Source organism: Malania oleifera, chromosome 8, assembly GCF_029873635.1.
Source record: "Malania oleifera isolate guangnan ecotype guangnan chromosome 8, ASM2987363v1, whole genome shotgun sequence".
In the NCBI taxonomy this organism is placed as follows: Eukaryota; Viridiplantae; Streptophyta; class Magnoliopsida; order Santalales; family Ximeniaceae; genus Malania; species Malania oleifera.
In genome coordinates this window covers 80,908,250-80,923,234 of record NC_080424.1, presented here as the reverse complement: position 1 = coordinate 80,923,234, position 14,985 = coordinate 80,908,250, and positions in this window count along the sequence as shown.

The window sequence follows — 14,985 nt, the reverse complement described above, 5'->3', positions numbered from 1 at the left end:
CATACCACTCCATAAGTACGACTCTCGCAGATTCTTGTACATCTTCGTTCTACCGGGATGAACCGTATACAAAGATCTGTGAGCCTCCTCTAAAATAGTCTTTCTAATCTCAGTATCAGCAGGCATGCATAATCAGGAACGGAACCACAAAGCCCCGTCATCTCCACATTTGTTTTCCCTAGGTGATAACTGATGGTACATTCAAAATCCTTAATTAGCTCCAACCACCTTCTCTGCCTCATATTTAGTTTCTTTTGAGTGAAAAAGTACTTCAAACTTTTATGGTTGGAGAAGATCTCACACCGCTTGCCGTACAGATAATGCCTCCAAATTTTCAAGGCATGTACTACTGCAGCCAATTCAAGATCATGTGTAGGGTAGTTCTTTTCATATTCTTTCAACTGCATGGATGCATATGCCACTACATCAATACACAGCCAAGTCCATTTAAGGACGCATCATTGTAGATAGTATAACCCTCACCCCCAGACGGGATGGTTAGTGGCGTTGTGACTAGACTCTACAATTCCTAAAAACTCTGCTCACAACTATCGTCCCATTCAAATCTAACCTTCTTCCTAGTCAGTCGTGTCAGAGGCTCTGATAAAGCTGAGAATCCCTCAACAAAACGACGATAATATTTGACTAACCCTAAGAAAATCCCGATCTCCTGGACATTTCTTGGTCTAGCCCAATTCACTACCGCCTCAATCTTATTGGGATCTAGAGAAATTCCATCTCCTGAGATAACGTGCCCCAGAAACACAACTTTCTCAAGCCAGAAGTCATATTTATTGAACTTGGCATACAACTTCTTTTCCCGTAGCGTCTGTAGAACCTACCTCAAGTGTGTCTCATGCTCCTCATAGCTCCTTGAATAGATCAGTACATCATCAATAAAAACAACAACAAACTGGTCTAAATATGGATGAAAAATCCAATTCATCAAATCCATAAATATAGAAGGAGCATTCGTTAGACCAAATGGCATAACAAGAAACTCGTAATGCTCGTACCTGGTCCTGAAGGCCGTCTTCGAGACGTCTTTTGCTTTCACTTTCACTTGATGATAGCCAGATCTGAGGTCGATCTTCGAAATACACCTGTGTACCCTGGAGTTGGTCAAAAAAATTGTCGATATAGGGTAGAGGATACTTGTTCTTGATTGTCACTTTTTTAATCTCCCTATAATCTAAACACATCCTCATGGACCCATCCTTCTTCTTCACAAATAGAACTGAAGCTCCCCACGGAGATACACTGGGTCGTATGAAGCCTTTATTAAGTAGATCTTGCAACTGATTCTTCAATTCTGCCAATTCTGCCAGTGCCATCCGGTATGGTACTTTAGAAATTGGCGTTGTACCTGGAAGTAGATCAATAGGGAAATCTACCTCACGATCGGGTGGCAAGCCTGGTAACTCATCTGGAAAAACATCTGCAAACTCCTTTACTACAGGCGTGCTAGAAAGTTTCAATTCATTCTCCGACATCTCCTTCACCACCGCCACAAATCCCCGACAACCACTCAACAGTAGTCTATTGGCTTAGATAGCTGAAACTAGTTGAGGCAGGGATTGCACCTGCGACCCTATGAACCTGAATTTTGCTTTCTCTGGAGCTCTAAATATTACTTCCCGTGCTCGGCAATCTATGCTAGCAAAATTAGCTTCTAGCCAATCCATGCCAAATATAACATCAAACCCGTGCATATCCAGCACTATCAAATTAGTAGACAAAGTTTTCCCTTGGATATCAACTGGATAACCCTGGAGTGTTTTACTACATCTTACTACAGATCCAGTTGGTGTAGAAACTAACAGTTTAGTATTTAACAACTGTGTTTCTGGCCCACATAGTTTAACACACCTCGAAGACACGAATGAGTGTGTAGCTCCTGAATCAAACAATGCAATAACTTTAAAAGAAAACATAATAACCATACTTATCACCACGTCACCTGCCATCTCAACCTCACCTGGCGTCAGAGTAAACACCCTAACTGGAGCCGTATTTCTCTATTGGCCCCCATGTGGCGCCTGGTAACCTCCTCGGTATGGTCTGAGAGTTGGAACTACATTTGGTGGGGTAGGACAGTCTTGTACCATGTGCCCCAGTCTACCACAACAATAGCAGACCACACCACTAGCTCGAAACTCTCCCAAGTGCCTCCTACCACAAGTATGACAGATTGGAGGACCCTACCCTGCCTGCACCTCGTGTCGTCCCGTCTCCTGCCTCCACTATCTGTCATAATTACCTCTCCTCCACTGATTTTGTCTAGGAGCCTGCTGATAGCCCGTAGAAGCAGATCTCTTCCTCTGTCCCTGCTCCTTTACATCGAGACACTCACCAATCTCTGCCAAGGCCGCCTTGTCAACTAACTCAGCAAAGTCCCGGATCCGTAGCACCACCACCTGCTTAAATATACTCCACCTCAAGCCTTTGTCAAACTGCCTCGCCTTCTTCACCTCATCAGGAACAATATATGGGGCGAAACAAGAGAGCTCGATGAAATGCACCGCATACTGTTGGATGAATAACTGTCTCCGCTTCAGACTCAAGAACTCTTTTACTTTAGCCTCCTTAACAGTAGCTGAAAAATATCTATCGAAGAATAATTCTTTAAATCGGTCCTATGTCATGGCTATCGGAGTCACCCTATACTGCTCTAGCAGTCTCACCATAGTCCACCACCTCTCAGCCTCTCTCATCAGTTTATATGTGGCAAAGAGGACCCTCTGTTCCTTAGTACACTGCAACACAGCCAAAATTTTCTCAGTCTCCTGCATCCAGTTCTTAGCAGCTGTAGGATCGACTCCACCTGAGAATGTCGGAGAATTCATCTTCTTAAATTTATCTATGGTGCACCCATGGCCAGCAGATGGATCACCCTGCTCCCTCAAGCTCCTAGCTATCTTAGCCATAACCTGTTGAGCCAAGCTATGTAATACTGCGTCAGAGTCAGTTCCAGCTGCAACTGATGGCCCTGCTCCATCACTGCCACTCGCATAAGCACTATTTCCTCCTAGATCCATCCTAAAAAAAATAAACGTACTTAGAAATTCTATCCTTATAACTTACCCACCTAACCTCACCACTTATCTTAATATTCTCAACTTATTCTTAATCCCCAGTCCTACATTCTAGGAACATAACCCGACAATAGCTTACTATGGTTTTCCTGAAATAGTTACCCCAGGAAAAACACAGAAACTACCACGGAATTCCTGCATCCAGACTATAGAATAAAACCTCAAATCATTTCCTTTACTCTGGTACTGATTCTGCTACATTTTAAAGTTTACAGAACCTAGCAACCTAGGTTCTGATACCAAACTGTGACGACCTGCTTAATTTCCACATTTTTTTTTCTCGTAATACAATAAAACCAATGTCATATATACAGAAGATCATAATCAGCTTGGACCCGTGGGTACCAGGGATACATCAGAAACACATCATGGAAGCCTATGCAGCAGAAAACATAAATCGTAAACACCTCATTATACCATACATCACAATACTAGAGTTACTACAATCACTGTATATATATGTACACAATACACAACCCAAAAGATATCTAGGGCCATCCCACAAAATACATCCGACCCTATCAAAACACTTACCCTTTTGGAAGGGCAGACCAACCGTCCTAGATCAGCAGGGCTTTACCCCTATCAGGGGATCCTGAAATGTTTATAAAATTCAGGGTGAGACACCTCTCAGTAAGAGAAATAAACTAATACTAGTGTGTGGCAACATGAGTATTCCGCGTTATACATATTCCGTAAAGAACATATTCAGTAAACTGTTATGTCAAATATGGGAAAACATATATATCATCAAAACATGGCAGAACATACCACATTTTCATAAACATATATCACCTCATATAATAATAATACGAAAACAATCCTGGTAGGTTAGCTGGCTATTGTTATGTATTACCCCCACATGACTGGGTTATGTGGCCTGAAAGCGGGACCTAACAATGGTTGGTCGACCACTGCCAAGTCAAAAGTACAGTCTGTAAATCTGATGGGTCTGCCAGCCCTAGTCCATACACCAGGGGCGCTCACACACTTCTTAAAAACCACATCGACCATCCAAGCTCACACCACTCCGTACAGCAGCGTTAACACAAATATCATGATTATGATGACCATGGACACAGCAACGGTACCGTGCAAGTGCTAACCTAGAGCAAACCAACCAGGTTCTGATATCATATAACATATAATGAAATTGTGATACATGGATATTTCATATAATTAATTATCAAATCAATCATATCATTTTGCATATATACGTATATCATGAAAATCATCGGCCTGTACGCCGGTATTTCACATTTTACCATAGCTCGGTTCGTACGCCGGCAAATCATATCCATAGCTTAGCCCGTATGCTGGCAAATCATTTCTATAGCTTGGCCCGTACGCCAGCAAATTATATCCATAACACAGCAAGTACGCTAGCAAATCATTTCCATGGTTCGGCCTATACACCGGCAAATCATACACATAGCTCGGCTCATACGCCGGCAAACATATATAAAAATCTCGACCCATACGCCTGTTTTTCATTATAAAAATCCGTATCATTAACACATTCTCAGAAAATAGTATTTCATAACAATTTCTACTCATGCCACACTAAACAGGTTTTTCGTATATTTAACATACCATCATTTTCAACAGTATTTTCCCAAAAATAAAATCATATAAATATATTTATTTCCCCAAAATAAAAAGCTATAATAATATACGTACTTTTCATAAAATACTAGCTTAGTTTATCCCCTTACCTGATTCCTGAAAAGCCCCTAAGAAAATCTGTCTCGCATCCGCAGGGTTCCCTACTCAACACTCTGAAAACAACATTCCCCAGAACTGAAGTTCAGTATTTCTACATGTACTATGCTTTCTACAACTATCAAATAACCAAATACTGAATAGAAAGCCTTATCTTGGATTTGGGATGGTTTCCAACTCAGCCCCACCAACAACCCGCTCCGACAGACTTGAAGAGAACTTTCCTAGGAGCATCGTGGTGGCTTCAAATTGTCGAACCGGTGAGAATCTAGCTCGAGATCGTAGAGAGAAGGTAGGAGGGGCGTAGAGGAGAGAGAAGGAGGAATATTTGCTCAGGTTTTCACCCAAAAATGAACTTTAGGCCTATTTATACTGTGGCCCTCGTCAACGAGCCACGTCATCTCATCGACGAGGTCATAAAAAAGACTCATCGACGAAATCTCTCCTCATCGACAAAATTCAGAATCCCTCAAACCCTTGCTCGGTATTTTCTCATTGACGAATTCTGTCCTCGTCGACGAGCTCCTCTTATACCCTCGTCGACGAATCCCCTGTGTTCGTCGACAAAGTCGGTTGCCTCCTTCTGTTCCTGTTTCCATTTCCCTTTTCTTTTTATTATTTAAATACCATTATTCTATGGGTCATTACAGCAAAGATATTCAAGGTTTGGTGAGGGTGGAAGCTATGGTTAATGCCATTCATGCTAGGATTCAAAATTTTTTTGTGCTCATTGCCTAATACTATGAGTGGAAAAGGAAAAGATAGCAAAGCAATTGGCGGTCTAGAATTATATCAATGATGTATGCCGCAATAGTTTTTGGGTGAAGATTTCAATGGCTATTAGATCTATCTACCATCGCCAAGTTGTTGGGAAAGTGGATTAGGAGTCTTTCTCTTTTATGTTGTAATTCTTTAGCTAAGTCCTAAGCACTAACCAAATTTGAAGATCTAAATAAATGATTCTTGGTTATACTTTTCTGCATAACCTTTGGATCAAGCCAGAGATTTTCTTTTTCTTCGTTCACAATATATATCATTTTGGCCTTCATCACTAGCAAGGACAAGCTTTAAATCCTTGACCAAAAAGGAGTTACAGTATTCATGTAAGGACCTGGCTATTTTACCATAGTTTTTTTTCCTCACATACATAAATATCATTCTTAATAATAACCCTGATACCAATATAGCAAAATTAACCCAAACCCATGGATGCCGGGAATGCACCTATTATACACAACGGACACCTAAGCAGTGAAAAAACATAGATTACATTCACAACAAATAGTATCAGAGTTTCACTAAAATCCATAACATTTCTATAAATTTAAATACAAAATCCTCCAAAATACCAAAAGGAAAAAGTAGGATCATAATCCAAAAACCATCTGACCCTAGCTGAGTAACTTACCCTCCTACTAGGGTAGTATGAACTACCTCTACTGATGCGGAGCTCGGTCTGCCTGTTTATTTGGATTGCTTGAAATGTTTTGTAAGCTAGGGCGAGACACCTCTCAGTAAGGGAAATAAAATAATATCAGTTGTGTGGCGGTATGAGTATATTCATACTATAATAGATAAACAATACATAACACATGTCTGGATAAAAACTAGTGATACAATACTGGATAAAACATACATAATCTTGATCATGTTAAATCATACTGAATTTCAATTATAATAAAATCATCTACTATAGCTGATAGTACTGAAATATTACCAATGATGGATAGCTAGCTGATGTCATGTATTACTCTCTATAACTGGGTTGTGTAGCCCGAAGGCGGGACCTGACAATGGATGGCCAACCACTGCCGAGTCAAAAATTTCTGTCGACTAGTGCCGAGTCAAAAATGTTTGTAAGTACGATGGGCCTGCCACACCCTTGTCCGGACTTTCAGGTGGACGTCTACACTCTACACTAAAAGCCATATCAACTATTCATCTCCCACCCCCTCGTGGGGGGAGGGGGGTTAGCACCAATCTGATAATAGATATCTGATCTATAAGTTACGGTATCGTGCTCCTAAACTGAACTAAACTAACATCCAGGTTCTGATAACATATAATACATGATAATATAGCGTTTAACATAAATGGATTGATAGCATTTTCTATAATTTCATAAATATGGCCTTGTGCCAAACATTTTATAAATACGGCCTCGTGCCGAACATTTCATAAATACGACCTCGTGCCAAACATTTCATAAATACGGCCTCACGCCGAAATCATACATAAAACACGGCCTCGCACCGGTTATCAATCATAGCCTTGTGCCGAATATCTCATACATATCATTTTTAATAATAAATCATTATCATGTACTTTAAAATCATAATATACTGCATTCTTTCATAATCTCTGAAAAACATACTTAATTCATAACATTGTCATATCATAATACTTCTCACGTAAAATAATATTCATGCCATTTGCTGTATAAAACAATACATTGTATTCTAAAATCATAATTTCTGGCATCTCATACATACATATACATTTCAATATAATAGCAGTATTTTCCCAAATGTGCATTTCCTTCGTAATATACAGATATAATACATGCTTTCCTGAAAATTAATTTACTGATAAATAATAATAATTTGCATGAAAAATAACTGCTTTAGTCTATTCCCTTACCTGACACTGAAAGAAACCCCCTAAAATTTTTGGTCCCGCACTTGTAGGGTTTCTCATTCAACTTTCTAAAAACAATAACTCGTAGAACTAAATTTCGGTATTTTCACGTGAATATCATTTCCTATAACTACAGTAAGACCAAATTTGACATAAAAAGCCTTACCTCAACTTAGGGATGAATTTCTACTAGCTTCCACCAATGATCCGCTCCGGCAGATTTGGAGAGAACTTCCCCAGGAGCGTCGTGGTGGCCTCAGATCGTCGATCCGGTGAATGACAGAGCCAAAATCTAAGAGAGAGGAGAGAGAAATCGAAGGGAGAGAGAGAGAGGGAGTGATTTTTTTTTAATTTCTACGTTTAAATATGGGTTTTAGGTTATTTATAGGGCTGGATTCGTCGACGAGACATGTCACCTCTTCGACGAGTCCTGTAGAAAATTCATTGACGAACTTGCACCTTCGTCGACGAATTTCAGACTTCCTTAAAAATCCTCTCTCGGTATCTTCTCGTCGACGAAACTTGTCTTCGTCGATGAGGGTCTCTTGTACCCTCATCGACGAATCCCCTATTTTCATCGACGAGGACCTAATAAATTTTCTTGGTCATTACTCATAAAGTGCAATGTCGTCGACGAACGCGAAGTGTTAATCGACGAAGTCCGCTGCCTCCTTTTGTTTCTATTTCCATTTCCCTCCCTCTTTATTATTTAAATACCATTATTCTTCGGGTCGTCACAGTTATAATCTTTAATAAGATCTAACCACCTCCTCTGTCTCATGTTCAGCTTCTTTTGAGTGAAAAAGTACTTCAAGCTTTTTTGATCGAAGAATATCTCATATCTCTCACCATACAGGTAATGCCTCCAAATTTTTAACACGTGTACCACTGCAGCCAATTCCAGATCAGGAGTAGGGTAGTTCTTTTCATACTCTTTCAACTATTGGGAGCCTATGCTACAACCCTACCATGTTGCATCAATAGACAACCGAGCCCTTTCAAAGACGCGTCACTGTAAATTACATAGCCATCACCCCTCGATGGAATCGTTAGTACTGATGTAGTGACGAGCCGCTACTTTAATTTTTGGAAGCTCTGCTCACAACTGCCATCCCATTCAAACCTGATATTCTTCCTAGTGAATCGCATTAGAGGCGCTGATAATGCAGAGAAACACTCTACAAACCAACGATAATAGCCCTCCAGTCCTAAGAAACTCCTAATTTCCTAAACATCCCTCGACCTTTCCCAATTTACCACTACCTCAATCTTGCTGGGATCTATTGAAATTCCATTCCCTAATATAACATGCCCCAAAAATGCAACTTTCTCTAGCCAAAATTCACATTTGCTAAACTTGGCATACAATTTATTTTCCTTGAGCATCAGAAGTACTAGTCGTAGATGCGTCTCATGCTCCTCAATGCTCCTTAAGTAACCCAATATATCTTTAATGAAAACTACAACGAACTGATCTAAATACTGGTGAAAAATTCTATTTATCAAATCCATGAATATAGCAGGAGCATTTGTCAACTCAAAAGGTATAACTAGGAATCTATAATGCCCATACTTGGTCCTGAAGGCTGTCTTCGAGACATCTTATGCTTTAACTTTCACCTAGTGTTAGCCTGATTTGAGGTCAATCTTGGCATAGACCCGTGTACCCTAAAACTAATTAAATAAATCGTCTATACGGGGTAGAGAATATTTGTTCTTGATTGTCACCTTATTAATTTCCCTATAATCTATACACATCCTCATGGATCCGTATTTATTCTTTACAAATAATACTGGAGCACCCCACAGTGATACACTAGGCCGAATAAATCCCTTATCCAGTAAGTCTTGCAACTGATCCTTTAGCTCTCCCAACTCTACTGGAGCCATTCTGTAAGGATATTTAGAAATCGGTGCCATCCCCATAAATAGATCAATAGAGAAATCTACCTCACGATCAGGAGGCAAACCGGGTAGCTCATATGGAAAGACATCTGAAAACTCCTTCACTACTGGCGTATTAGCAAGCTTTAATTCATTTTCTGATATTTCCTTTACAAAGGCCATGAACCTCTGACAACCGTTTTGGAGTAGTCTCCTCGCCTGTATGACGGATACTAACTGAGGCGGGGATTGCACTCACGCCCCCATGAACCTCAATTCTGGTACTCCCGGAGGTCTGAATATTACTTCTTTCAAACGATAGTCTATACTGGCGTAGTTAGCTTCCAGCCAGTCCATACCAAATATTACATCGAACCCATGCATGTCCAACACTATCAAGTCAGCTGGCAAAACTTTCCCCTAAATATCAATTGGACAGCTTCGGAGCACTCTACTACACCTCACTACTAACCCTGTCGGTGTAGTTACTAACAATTCGGTGTCTAACAACTATGTTTCTGCCCCACATAATCTAATACAACTCATAGACACCAACGAGTGTGTGGCTCCTAAATTTAATAATACAATAACTTTTAATGAAATCATGTTAATCATACCTGTCACCACATCACCGGCTGTCTCAGCATCACCTGACGTATGGGCGTAAACTCTTGCCGGAGCCATATTCCTCTACTGACCTCCACGGGGTGCCTAATAACCTCCCCGAGCAGGTCTGGGAGCAGGAGCAGCTCTAGTCTGAGCCTAATAGTCTCTCATCATATGCCCTGGCTCCCCGCATCGGTAGCAGTCACCTCGCCCGACATGACAAGGTGTTTCTTTCCGCAAATATAATAGGATGGGTATGACTGCGTACCATGAATCCCACGGCTCCCCGACTCCTGATTTTGATCCTTATAGTAGCCACCCTTCTTCCACTAACCTTGACTGGATCCTTGCTGGAAACTTGAAGGTGTGGATCTCTTTTTCTATTTTTGTTTCTCAACATCCATCCGCTTTCCGGCTTCTGCCACAACTGCTTTATCTACCAGCTTGGCAAAGTCTTGCAGTTTCAGTATTTCCACCTGCTTATATAATTCTCTCCTCAAGCCTCTTTCAAGCTATCTTGCTTTCTTCATCTTGTCCAAGATAATGTACTAGGCGAAGTGAGATAATTCAATGAACCTCGCCGCGTACTGCTGCACAGTCTGTTGTCCTTGCTTCAGATTTAGGAACTCCTCTACCTTGGCTTCTCTGGACGAGGTCGACAAGTATCTATCAAAACATATTTCTTTGAATCGGTCTAATGTCATCTCTATAGGCACTGACATCTGTTGCTCCAGGAGTTTCACTGTCATCCACCATCTCTCGGCCTCTTCTATCAGTTTATACGTGGCAAATAGAACCCTCTGCTCCTCAATACACTACAGCACTGCCAACACCTTTTAACTCTCCTACATCCAGTTCTCAGCGACTACATGATCAATTCCTCCTAAGAAATCCAAAGGATTTATCTTTGTGAACTTCTTAATCGTACCTTCGTGGCCTATAGACGAACCTCCCTTCTCCCTAGAGCTTCTAGTAATTTCATCTATGACTTGCTGAGCCACGTTGCGTAATACTGCATCTGAGTCACCACCAGCTGCACCCGAGGGCCCAACACCCTCACTACCACTTGTATACGCGCTACCACCTCCAGGGTCCATCCTAAAAGACAATAAAGTTGGCTTTAGGACCCTATTACCATAACATGTCCAACACATTTCATCTAACTAGTATATCATATCCTTAATTGATTTATCATCTCTTTTCTTAATTCAAGGTTCAATCCTGCGACCTAAACACCCAACCCAACAATAGTTTGCTATGTCTTTCCTGAAATCGTCACCCCAGGAAAGACACATAAATCATCACGGAAGTCTTACATCTATACTTCAAAAAAAAAAAAAAATCTCAAATTCCTTTGTCCTGTACTATGGTATTGTTTCCGTTGCATTCTAGAGTTTACAGAACCTAGCAACCTATGCTCTAACACTACATTGTAACGACCTGCCTATTTTACCATATTTTTTTTTCCTCACATACATAAATATCATTCTTAATAACAACCCTGATACCAATATAGCAAAATTAACTCGAACCCGTGGATGCTGGGAATGCACTTGTTATACACAACAGACACCTAAGCAGCCAAAAAACATAGATTACATTCACAACAAATAGTACTAGAGTTTTACTAAAATCCATAACATTTATGTAAATTTAAATACACAATCCTCCAAAAGACCAAAAGGAAAAACTAGGATTATAATCCAAAAACCATCTGACCTTAGCTCAGTAACTTACCCTCCTACTAGGGTAGTATGAACTACCTCTACTGATGCGGAGCTCAGTCTGCCTGTCTATCTGGATTGCTTGAAATGTTTTGTAAGTTAGGGTGAAACACCTCTTAGTAAGGGAAATAAACTAATATCATTTGTGTGGTGGTATGAGTATATTCATATTATAATAGATAAACAATACATAACACGTGTCTGAATAAAAATTGGTGATATAATACTAGATAAAACATACATAATCATGATCATGTTAAATCATACTGAATTTCAATTATAATAAAAATCATCTGCTATAACTGATAGTACTGAAATATTATCTAGGATGGATAGCTAGCTGATGGCATATATTACCCCCCATGATTGGGTTGTGAATGAACTCATTATTCTTGCTCGTGAGAGGTGTAAGGGTAGGGATGTAAAAGAGTAATCAAAGTCATAAAAATTAGTGACGACTTCTAATCTTTAGCAAACACTGGTTGTACCTACTATATGCTTTAGTATTTATTCATGCTTTCTTAAAAATTACAAGTAAATAATCTAATTTTCAAAAAATAAAAAAACTAAAAATTACCTTAAAATATTCAAAGTAAAATCATTAAGTACAACCTAATGCTCAAAAAGCAATTTCATACTTTGGTTTACAAAAAGAAGAGCCAAGACAATTCACCTATGGGTAAGCAATTTGATAAAATAATTTTAATTTTAATTTTAATTTTGTGAAAGGTATTCATAACTTTCCATTACCTTAAAAAAATAACAATCATTAAAGTTTTAATATAATTTATTTATTGATTATAATGTGAATATGTCATGTGCATGCTCATAGTTTACAATAAGAACTTATTGATAGAATACAAACCTAAATGTTGATGTCATTATTAAAAAAAGAAGAAAAATCTAATAATAATTGTGTGAGATGATTCATATTTTTCATAATCCCTAGTTCTTCGTGTCCACTATCTCCTAAATACATATCTTCTTGAGAGCATTAATGTTCTCAAAGTTCATATATTTAGGATGGCTAATTTGCATAATACATTCATCAAAATTTTTATTATTGACTAACTCATTTAGATCGTAATTGTAAAAATTATTTAAACTCATTTTTAGTCATCAAAAAAGTATGAATTACATATTATTTAAGTAATACTTATTCAGACTTTAACATACTCATTAGACTCTTTCATTAAATTGATTGCTTATTTATATATGTTGTTTATTTCTATAAATATAAAAAATTTTAAAATATAGACAAAACAATTTTATTATCCAATTATTGTCATGCATTATTGTAATTGTATAGACACATGCTTACACAATTTTTGACCAAACTAAGAGCTTGCATAAATATTTTACAGAAATAGGTACATGTCTTCTGTAAAGACTTGGAAAATAATAGTAATTAAATAGAAGAGGGAAAGGAAAATTCAGAGGAGGTAAAGTAGGGTTCGTCGACGAATGCCCTAACTTTGTCGACAAACTTTCTTATACGGGTCGTCGACGAGTCTCAGTATCTCGTGGATGAAGAGATACTGAGAGGGCGTATTTCAGACCCATTGATTTGTCGACGAGTTCTTTGCTTTCGTTGATGAACTGCCTTCTTCATCTCATCGACGAGTTGATGTTTCTCATCGACGAGGTCACGTGGCCAACCATCTATATAAGCACAAAAATCATATTTTTGATTGAAAAATTAGCCAATTCTCTCTATCTCTCACTAGGTTTCGGTTTCTCTCACCTCTCTCTAGATTTTCGGCCCCGTTTCTCCCCGGTTCGACGATCAGAAGCTACTACGATGATGTTGGGGAGATTCTCTATAACCAAACCAAAGCAAAATTTCGATTTAGGAAGTTTGGGAACCATTCAAAAATTAGGGTAAGTAGATTATTTAAGGATTATTTGGTTTGTAGGTTATTCTGAACCCATATTTAGTAGTAGATGTTGTCATACTAGTGTTTGGGATGATTTATGTGGGTATTGTGAATTCAGGGTGTTGGGGCTTTTACTGCAAGCAGGTTAGGGAACCTAGAGGGTGTTCCCAGGAAACCAGGTAAGATAATAAATGGTTTATAATTAAGAAATATGAGTATGAAAATTATTTTGGGTATTTAGTTATTTGACAGGAATATATATATATATATATATATGTGTGTGTGTGTGTGTGTGTGTGTGTGTGTGTGTGTAATTTCAGGAATATGGAATTATGAACGCTGTAGGCATGAGTTAGAACCAATAGATGAGTTTAGTTAGCCAAGGTAAGGGAGATATACTATGCTAGTAAATTCAGAATTTTTATCAATAAATTATAGTATTTGTTTATTAAGACACAGGGTATTAATTATATAGTTTTATAGACATCAGAAAATGAGTTTTATTAATTGTGTGGCATGAGTAGATATTTGTTTAGTATAGAGTTTATATAGTTTTTTAGAATACCACGATATACAGTATTTATGCACAGAAATATGTTTTACTAGATTTTACATAATTATGAATTACAGTGTATATACAGACATATATTATACAGATAGATGTATATTTTATAGACAGATATATTACAGACAGATATCTTACATATAGATATATATTACAGATAGATATTTTATAGTATTTACAGAATTCCATGATTTCCAAAACTATAACACTCAGATATAACAGATTATTCAGTCATATATTATAGTTATTTCAGTCAGATATTACAGATTAGATTTATAGTGTTGTGGTTATTTTGGAATCATGATGAAACAGTAAGAGAATTATATATATTAGTATTATACAGTAGCAGAGCCCTAATGAAGTATTTCAGTAAAATTAATTATTTTAGACAGATTCAGTTAGCAAAGCATGGTACCATTGCTATTTCAGATCAAAGTGCAACCACATATCTCAGATAGTGGGTGGATTCCATCTACCATGGAGGGATTGCAGCCTCCCCAAATTCTTGGGTTGAGGAGGCTGGTTTGACGAGGTAGATACCAATATCATGCATTTTGAGGGTGTTGGCCTTATAAGGCTTAATATCCTATTTTGATGCTAACAAATAAATGGATCTTAACATGTTATGTTAAGTGATGTATTTTCAGGACTAAATGAAGAATGCAAGGTTAAAGAGTTCATGAGAGCTTGTACCTCAGATAAGGATGATTATATCAAGCTTGAAGCTTGGATTTAAAGTTTAAAGTCTGAAGATCATGAGAGCATTGATATTAAAGAAATGGTTTCAAAGAATGAAAGCTCAAGTGATCAACATGGAAAGCTCAAAGAAAGATGAAACAAGTATAAAAACCTTAAGGAATTCAAGAATTGAAAAA